Here is a 9289-nt window from a genome sequence, read left to right on the forward strand (position 1 = left end):
GTTGAAATTGTTGGAGATAGTGGTGGGAGAGGTTTGCACTACTACAGAAATGTGCATAGATAGCATGCCCAAAACGCTATTAAAGGCTATCCTATCCTTTTATTAATAGCGTTTCTCCAAACAACACAATGTATTTGATAACATTTTGTTGTAAACGCTATGCTTTTAATTGCGTTTGCTTTTGGCGCTGTAAATGCATCTATAACGTTTTCTGATAAGTGCTATAAATATGATAGCGTTTTAGTTTAGCGCAATAAAAATTTCGATAGCGTTTGTTATATAAGCGCTATGAATTTCAATAGCATTTTATTTTAGCGCAATAAAAATTCGATAGCATTTGTTATATAAGCGCTATGCATTTCAATAGCATTTTATTTTGGCGCTATTCCTATTTCAATAGTTTCTTTTTTTTTAATTATAAATTTTAGAGACCTATGTAACCACCACCTGTGCAAATATATATTTTCAATCAGAGCCATAAATCTGTAGCGCTGAATTATTGTTGTAACCACCTGTGCAAATATACTTTAAAATCCAATACACGATAAACAAAAAAAAACTTCATTCATTAATAGCGAAAATATAGTATTCAATTCCACAATACAAGGACAAAAAAACAAAAAGAGTTATAGTATTTAATTCCACTGTACAATGACAAAACAACAAAAAATGTGATAGTATTCAATTCCACTGTACAAGGACAAAAAAAACAAAAAACGTGATTCAAGTTTTCACAAAAATTCATTTCACTAAAGAAAGAAAATGATACAGTCGGCTTACTTCGCGTGGTGATCAATAAATATTATGTACTTTGAAGGCCATGCAATTGCGGTCCCCTTAGCATCTCCCACTGTTTGTAATTCAGAATTTTCTCTCCAAAGACGTGGTTCTGCGTTCACAACTTCCTCTACCCAAACTTTGGAGGCATTATCTCCAAGAGGCACACCATGTACCGGTTTAAAAAGATCGTCACTCTCCCAACGTCCTTTAGCAACTAATTCATGTGGAGCCGCCCAATTCAACAACTTGCACTGTCGTCCATGTGACTACATTTCCAAAACAAAAGAATAGTCTTAGGCACACATTACATTACACCATTATACATTACACCATGACACTAATCAAATATGCAAACTCTTGCAAAATGAAATATTTTACCTGTAGAAGAGTAGTTGAAGGAGTAGTTTGTATACCCTGATCATTACTCCGTATGCCTTGACCCTACCCAAACAAAAAGAAAGTCAGTATAATAACTCCTTATGTCCTCTCATATTTCAAGTTTTGCATGCGGGTGGAGATAATCATATGGTTGCAGACCTGCTTGTAGATTGTTGCAGAGAGTTCAACTGAAGCAAAAGTTATATATATATATACTGTGGAAGAGTATATATATACATATATATATACCTGTGGAAGAGTAGATGGAGGATTACTTTGTATTCCATGATGCCTCCCTAGGTCTTGATCCTACAAATTAAAAAATATATCCATAAGCGAGCAACCTTTTGAAATGCATAATGAGTTTGTTGATCAGACCCATACACAACCAACTTGCATATATTCTCCCTACCAATCTTCTTAAGCATTCGATCTCAAGCTAGCTGCCGTTAGTTCGCACAAAATGGCCTCACAAGCATGACCGAATTAACATTGCCAAGGAAACAATAGACAGTACACAAAATGAACGAATTAACATTGCACCACGTACCTCTTGTGTTCGGGTTATACTTCCATATGCAGGAATGATTGGGGCTTTCTGGATTTTATTAAAACACAAGTGCTTCATCAATGTTGAATGAAATATGGAGAATAGTGAACTGAATAATGCAATACATCATGCAATGGCCAACAAGGGAACTAACTAACCTGGGGTTTCCATCCAAACTCATCAGGGCAACGGAAAGTAGCTTCATTTACTGCCTGTTGCTCTAATGCAAACCTTGTTGCACCACTATTAACTCCAAAGTGAACTTGAAGAAAATAAGAGAAATGGAAAGTAGTAGTACAAGAATGGAATACAAAATAATTTCAAACTAAGCTCTATGTTCTGAAACGTAGTCAATAGGTCATCAATAATATCCAATCTATTAATCATCCTACACTATAATAATACTACTTCCTAAAATCTGCTTGCAAAAGAATATTCCAACCGAAACCACATGCTAAGAAATAACTAAAGAAACAAACATACCCAGATAACCCGCTCTGAACTCAATGGATCAGAGTCTGTACTGGTCACAGCTGATTAAGTCAGTGCTCATTAAGTATGGAGTAGGATCGCTGGAGAGATTTAGAAGAAGGCCCACTCAATCAATTTCATCTTAAATTTCTAATGTGGCACCCATTTAGCATGTTACCATAGGACTTGCTTTAATCATAGTTTAGAATTTTGAAAACTCTAAAAACTAGAATTTCACTTCTAATTCCAACAAATTCTGGAAAATTTCAAAAAGAAATCGAAATCAACAGATTTCGAACCTATGTAGGTTATTTGCATGCTGTTTCGTTTTGCTGAAAGCCGAAATACTCGTCCGATCTCAAAATCCAAATTTCAGCACTCCTAAACTGGCAGTAATAGAGTTTTTCCAAAACTTTGGGGGTGCTTAAAAGGACTCCTAAAATGTATGGAGATGTCAAGTATCGACTCTTTTGAAGTATATTACTCCTTCAGTCCAGCCCTTCACCCATCTCTGAATTTAAGCTAAGGAGAGGTCGATCATAGATGCCCTGCACTCCAGCCAAAGAACACATTGAAGACGTGGATCTCCTAACCATGACAAATATGATTCTTCAGGTCCCGCCAAAATTAAATAACATACGGCACGTGTCATGCCAGCAAGTATCAACTCTTATATGATGATCTAATTGCATGTGATTTTGGCCTTTTATTGCATGTGGTTTCACTTTCGCCTAAAGTTCAAAAATTCCTGCAAGCCTACAAGTGACACCAAGTGCCAGCTTCTTATGTCTTCTTGCTCGCTGTCGCCGAAACTTATAACTTTGGCACTTAAGAACCAGGACCAGTGGATCAATCTTGTGGAATTCTGACACGTGTCAAATGTATAAGAAAAGAGTAAGGGACAAACTACGTGAGGAGGACAATGTCGGAAACATGGTTGGACGATGGACGACAATTAATTGGGGCAAAAAATTGATACTAAAATGAAATTGATTGAGAGAGCCATGGACGTTGACTAGTTTTGACCTATCTGGTCTAAATTATGCGAAGTTGATGGAAACACAAGCCAGACCAGTAGAAACGCAAGCCAGAACTGAAGAAACGCAAGACACAGTGAATAAAGTCGCGGGCTTGAAGGACCAGGGAGTACGAACTCAAGAAACATTACATCCAGGAAACAAGAACATTACTGGAAACGCAGAGGAGAGAGAGCAACAACCACCAACAGCAAAGAGCTCTTGGGCTGATGATATCGGGCAAGCTGGGGAAGATAGTTCGGGAACTGCAAGTGCAAATGAAGAACAAGCATTAGAAGCCCAGCAGAACTATCGGATCGAGGGAGGAGAAGGTGGAGGGAAGAACACAAACGCCAGACTCAATAGTTTAGGGTCTGATGAAAACCCAAAAAAATTCTGATGGGCGGAAATGATTGGCCGCAAGTGGGAAGGAATGGGTTAGATCTAACTCGGAGACAGAATTGCGGGTAAGTAAAGATAAACAAGTTATTAACCCAAGAACTATAAATTAAAGGATTGGCACACGCCCTTACAACATAGCATACTATTATAAGCGCGCGCCCCCTCGAAGTCTCTGCTGAAGATGATCGTGAACGAGCAGTATTTGCTCCTGGTACAAGTGGGAAAGGAGTGGTATTTACTGTTTCACAGCAGTATTTGTTTTATTGATATTATACCTAGTTCATAATTTCACCAACACCTTAAGAACACTAACTCTAATCTTACAGCCCTAGTGCATAATGACCTTTTTAACTTTGATAAAATATCACGCCATACCAAGTAAGCCACAAATTACCCCTGCTTGCAAAAATAAATATTTTACCTATGGAGTAGTTTGTATCCCCTGATCACCACTACCTATGCCTTGATCCTAAGCAGCTGTGTTGCATGGGTACTCCTATTATTCCGGCGTGTCAGGGTCGGTGTCGTCAACACCGACCGACCACATTATTCTGATAATCGCATTTGAATCTGATTTTATTTTTCAAAGAAAAAAAAAGAAGATTAAGAAAGAAGGAAGATTAAGAAAGAAGGAAGAAAGAGAGAAATAGAATAGACTGACTTGAATTCTTGAGTGGTGGCGGATTGATGTGGACAGACCATCTTCTTCTATGGCCGGCGGCTGCAACCTAGATCTAAGATCTAGGGTTTGTTTGTTAACTTTGTTTTAATAAGGGATGTGGGCTTGGGCTATTTTGTTACTTTTTTCCATAGATACTTAGATAAGATTAATTGGGCTTTTAATAAGCAATGTGGACTTGGGGTTTTTTAGAATGGTTATATTCAAGATCTAAAGTTAACAAAAACTGTTTTAAATGGCTAATGGGCTTTATCAAAATATATATATATTTTTTCTATTTAAAATAATTTATATTTTAATAAAATATAATATTAAATTAAAATATTAGTCGTGTCCCCGTGTCTTGATTTTTAGACCTCGCTGTGTCCAAACCGCCGTACCCGTGTCTAAACCCGACACTCGTACCCGTACCCATACAACACAGCTAAGCAGAAAAATAGAACCATTGGTTAGTTGTTAGTCTACTAATTAAGATTTGTAGTACTTTTCTTTAAACATTCTTAAAAAAAAACCTGTGAAAGTGAAGTAATTGGAGGACTAGTTGACTGTATCACTTGCTCAATCACAACTTTTTGACTTTCACCCTACACAGATATATTAAGATTGTCAAGTCGAGTACACTACCGAGACAGCAAATATCAAATCAGCTATTGTATTTGTACATCAGTCACTTGCATTTTGAGTATTCACAGTAGCAAGTAAGTTTCTTATAAGTTCACTTGCCTTGTTTACCCTTGAATTATGAAGTTGGAAACTATCATGCGTACTAAATGAATATGCCACAAGTTCAAATATTAAAGAATGAAAAGGAGCAAATAATAGCCACTTGATGTAATTGCATATGCCGTCATCAGATATATATGAGTTGATCTCCCAGCCAATCAAAAGGAATGAGATCGTTAAACTAAGCTAATCAAGTTAGCTCATCACATCCATGAAGGAGATAAGTCTTGCTGCCCATCAGGTAAAGTGAGTCCTTCATATACTTCAATTATGAAATAAATTAATCCCATGTATGTATGTATGTAATAAGAGAAGGAACAAGCACCCCTTATCGACCCTTTATTCAAAGTTAACCAGCCACTACATATAACTAACTAGCTCGCTCAAGAAATGAAAAACTTCCTGTTCAGAATTTCCATCTGGTCTCCCCCTTTCTTCTCTATCTAAAACCAAGGATTATAAAACAAGTAAAAGGTGGTGGCATACATGGCATACACAACTAAGAGGTGGCATGCATGCATTAAAGTTACAAAAGAATAGGTGTATGTTCTCTGATCAAAAGAGTTAGTGGGCTCAAGTCCACCTCCTGATAGTAACATACCAAAGCCGACTAGCTATCATAAGGTTACGGCGCATCTAATCTTATGTAATTAAGCAGCATCAAATATGAAAACAACTTAACATCATACACTTGGCTATTCCAACAATATGAAAGTAATATATCCGATACACACGTGAGAGAAAGTTACATATATCTACAAGACCTTTTAAAAATCACGGCTTAAATTCTAAAATAAATTAGCTATCGTTAAAAAAATAAAATTACTACAATAGCCCTAATCATATGTAAAAAATTAGAGAAATGTCCTTAGCTAACTTCTAGATTATTACACAAGCAATTAGTCTACCATTGAAACTTCCACATCTTAATCAACTTACTAATGAATCTAAAGCTTTAAATGACTTTCCTATATCAACTTAAACTACAAGAATGGATTAGAAACCTAAATACAAAACAAGCATATATAGCTCCCAACGTGCAAACCTTCTAAGCATACAATAAAAAAATAAACACACAACATGCAAAATATTTAAGCATCAACAAAGTACATATTTGAGTTTAGCGTTTGTTTTGAAGTTAAAACAATCAAACATTCTTAGTAGTGACACACTCAACTTCTAACATGATCATTTCGTTGCGTCTTTCAAACTAAGAGAGTAATCCACTGATATTGTTAAATATTTCATATTATTAGTACATATAGTTGGTGAAATTACTTAATATGTACACAGGAAATCATGACAAGCAGATGGTACTACACTGCATTGTCAGCTTTGGCAACCAACGAGTAGCAATTCAAGTTTCCAACACTTAGTTGTACATGACCGGCCATGATGATAACCAGCAACACTAGGGGGCAATGTAAATGATAATGCATGAAGAAAACGAATTACAGGTAACCAAACATGACACTCGTCTATCTCAATGTCATTGTGCCTTTGCCAACATAAACATCTAAACCAATGCCCTGTACTGAGGCCCATCATGCTCATGACCAACCACTCTCATAAGTTTCCCATTTTTTGCTTCTTATACCAACATTAGATTCCTGCAACAAAGTATACATGTGGTCTGGTTTGAGGTCCAACATACCAATCGTCCATCAAGTACAAATTCCCGCCATCTTATTAAAGCTTTAATATTTATGTCCACTCTAGGATTAGGTACAAATTAGATATTATTATTGATACAAACAACTGAAGGACTATTATAGTCTGAAAGTAAAAGAAGAATTTAAGTCCAGAGTTTGACACTGAATAGTTTATATTCAATAATAGACAAAATTCACCTCACAGTTGTTGGTACCATAATCCACTCACATAGATTAAGTACTATATAGGTAGAGGAAGTAAATCTATTCACTGGCAAACAAGTTTAGTCTAACTTAGAAGATGGATTATACACGAGCGCAGACATATAATAATTGGCCTGAGAAGCACAATAATTGGTACAACCAGCCACTAGCAAAAAATACACGCCAACTGAATTGAATAGATTCAAAATTTTAGCACGGTTTCAATTTGATGAAGAGACCAGAGAAAGAGAACAAAGGTTTTGCAATAAATAAAGAAAAAAACAATTGAAGTAAAATTGCAATAAAGATAAAATAACTGAGACAGAAATGGAACTGAAAACTTACTTGCAGAATATGATTATAACCCAGAAAAGGCGATGCCTTCACTGCAAAACATTCAAAGAACCTTGGAAAAATTCAAAAGAATTGACTTTTCTTGTTAAAAATAAAGAAAGGAAAGATTTTTTATGGGTCGGTGATGGTAAATATGGTGGTGGGATGATTGGAGGTGGCAGCGCGGTTTTGGACGTGGTGGTGAGGTGATTGGAGGTGGTGGAAAGAGGGTTTGAATTAGAGAGAAAATGGTGGTGGCGGTTTTCTCTGCGGGTGTTTTCTGAAATTTGGAAAGAGGGAAAATAGACAAAAAGAACGCGGGCTTGAATTTGGGATTTTCCTTTTAAGCGGCTTAAAATTGGGTGCGTTGAGACCTGCCTGCAATAGCAAAGGTCCAAAAACGCAATCAATTTTATAGCTATTTTCCGCCCAACGCAATGGTAATTGTCCCAGCTAAAAAGACTCCTTGCACTAAATCAGCAAACGCTATCTCCAGAAATTTCACAGCGCTTTTTTTATAAATGCTATTGAATAAATGCTATCTATGTGCATTTTTGTAGTTGATTTGAACTTTGGGCGTGGGTTTTTTTTTTTTTTTTAGGGTTTAAAGCTTTGTTAATGGTAGAAGTGAAGGAAATCGCGATTCTGTTTTTGATTTGGAGGAAGGAGACGCACGTGCATGCGAGATTGGGCCCAAGCCCAATTCGATTTTCGAAATTTGTCGATTTTTCGCACAATTTCAAACTAAAATTACCACTTCGTTACCAATCCGATTTATGCGAATGAGATATGAAAACGATCAGAAAAGAATTTCCAATCCAATTAATAATTTATAAAACACTCTATTCCAACCATGGGTGACATATAAGAAGATAGAAAATACTTCGAAGTGCGTGCATGAAGTAAGTTATACGAACGAATGAAATCTAAATTCATAGATAATGTCAACCCGAATCGAAATACAATTAAATGGTCTAAGCAACACAAATGGAAAGTTGAACAATCAAGGATAGAAAACGAACACCTCACCCCCAAACAAATTTTTGGCAACGAAGTTTAGAAAATTTGTTTTAAAAGTGGGTCTTTTAAAGTCAGATTCCCGAGACTTCCTAAATTACTATTTTTATGATTTTAGAATTTATTTATATTTTTTATGAAAAAGATTTAATAGAGAAAAACAATAAAGCAATAAATGCATAATTCACACCATAGAGGAACATGACTCAAAAACCGAGAATACATGCAAGAGTGGAAAACGTGAATTATGTTAAACGTGGACTTAGGATCCCGACTTCTGACCACACACTACATAGGAGGGCCCGCCGGTTACTGAATGGTGCACTAACTAATATATGGAATTGTAAGAAAGTACACCAAAAAACAAAATGAGTCGTTTATAGTTAGATACTCGAGACTTTAACAAACAACTGGATATATATATATATATACCCTATAGTTTTCCATAAATCAACAACCTAAAGACTTGTGGGTCTTTCCATAAATAAATAACATGGAATGCACCCCCAAACAGAATCAAACACCAAGATTTTCTACGACGCAATTTAGTGAAATGGAAGCGAAGGTTGATAGATCTAGAACGTAACCGCGCATGCACCTTCTTTTTTACCTTTGAACGAGAGGGTGTCCAAGTGAATGAGCGTGAGAAAATGGATGTTTGTGGAAGATATGTTAGATATGGATTAGTTTTAGAAGGAAAGAATGGAAGAAATGTGGATGTGGGTTTAGCACAAAACTCATTCATGGTGTAGGTGGGAACTGTCTCAATTCTGAAAATGAAGGTGTCAAGTGCCTTTCCCTTGGGAATTATTTCTGTATTAAGAGGATTTAGAAAATCATTAAGCACAGAAGAAGCAAGAGGGTCAAGCGCAAACTCCATGTTCCATTGAAAAGGTGGAAAGTGGGGAATATTGGTGATGGAAGATGAATGAGTGTCAGCTAGAGCTCTCAGGTCTAGATCATTAGAAGCCGTGAGATATGCCAGACATTCCTCAATAGGTGGGTCAAAAGAATCACTGGGATAGAAGGTGAAAAATTTATCTTCCGTCATAACGTCAAAGGATGAATGGATGTTGATAAGTGG

At 36.4% G+C, this 9289-nt stretch overlaps 1 long non-coding RNA gene across 5 annotated transcripts; it reads right to left on the reverse strand.

Moving 5' to 3' along the window:
* Positions 1-607: 607 nt before the first annotated feature.
* Positions 608-7817, reverse strand: LOC147497414 (uncharacterized). Of its 5 annotated transcripts, none has more exons than XR_015195126.1 (7): positions 7201-7817; positions 4789-4860; positions 1867-1970; positions 1709-1756; positions 1408-1467; positions 1159-1221; positions 608-1046 (listed from the first exon to the last, which is right to left on the reverse strand). It is a non-coding gene; the product is annotated as an uncharacterized LOC147497414 (long non-coding RNA). The 5 variants fall into 5 exon arrangements; XR_015195123.1 differs by having other exon boundaries at positions 1867-3461; positions 7201-7795; XR_015195124.1 differs by lacking the exon at positions 4789-4860 and having other exon boundaries at positions 1867-3461; positions 7201-7795.
* Between the last annotated feature and the right edge of the window lie 1472 nt (positions 7818-9289).

This window comes from Coptis chinensis, chromosome 5 (genome assembly GCF_015680905.1).
Source record: "Coptis chinensis isolate HL-2020 chromosome 5, ASM1568090v1, whole genome shotgun sequence".
In the NCBI taxonomy this organism is placed as follows: Eukaryota; Viridiplantae; Streptophyta; class Magnoliopsida; order Ranunculales; family Ranunculaceae; genus Coptis; species Coptis chinensis.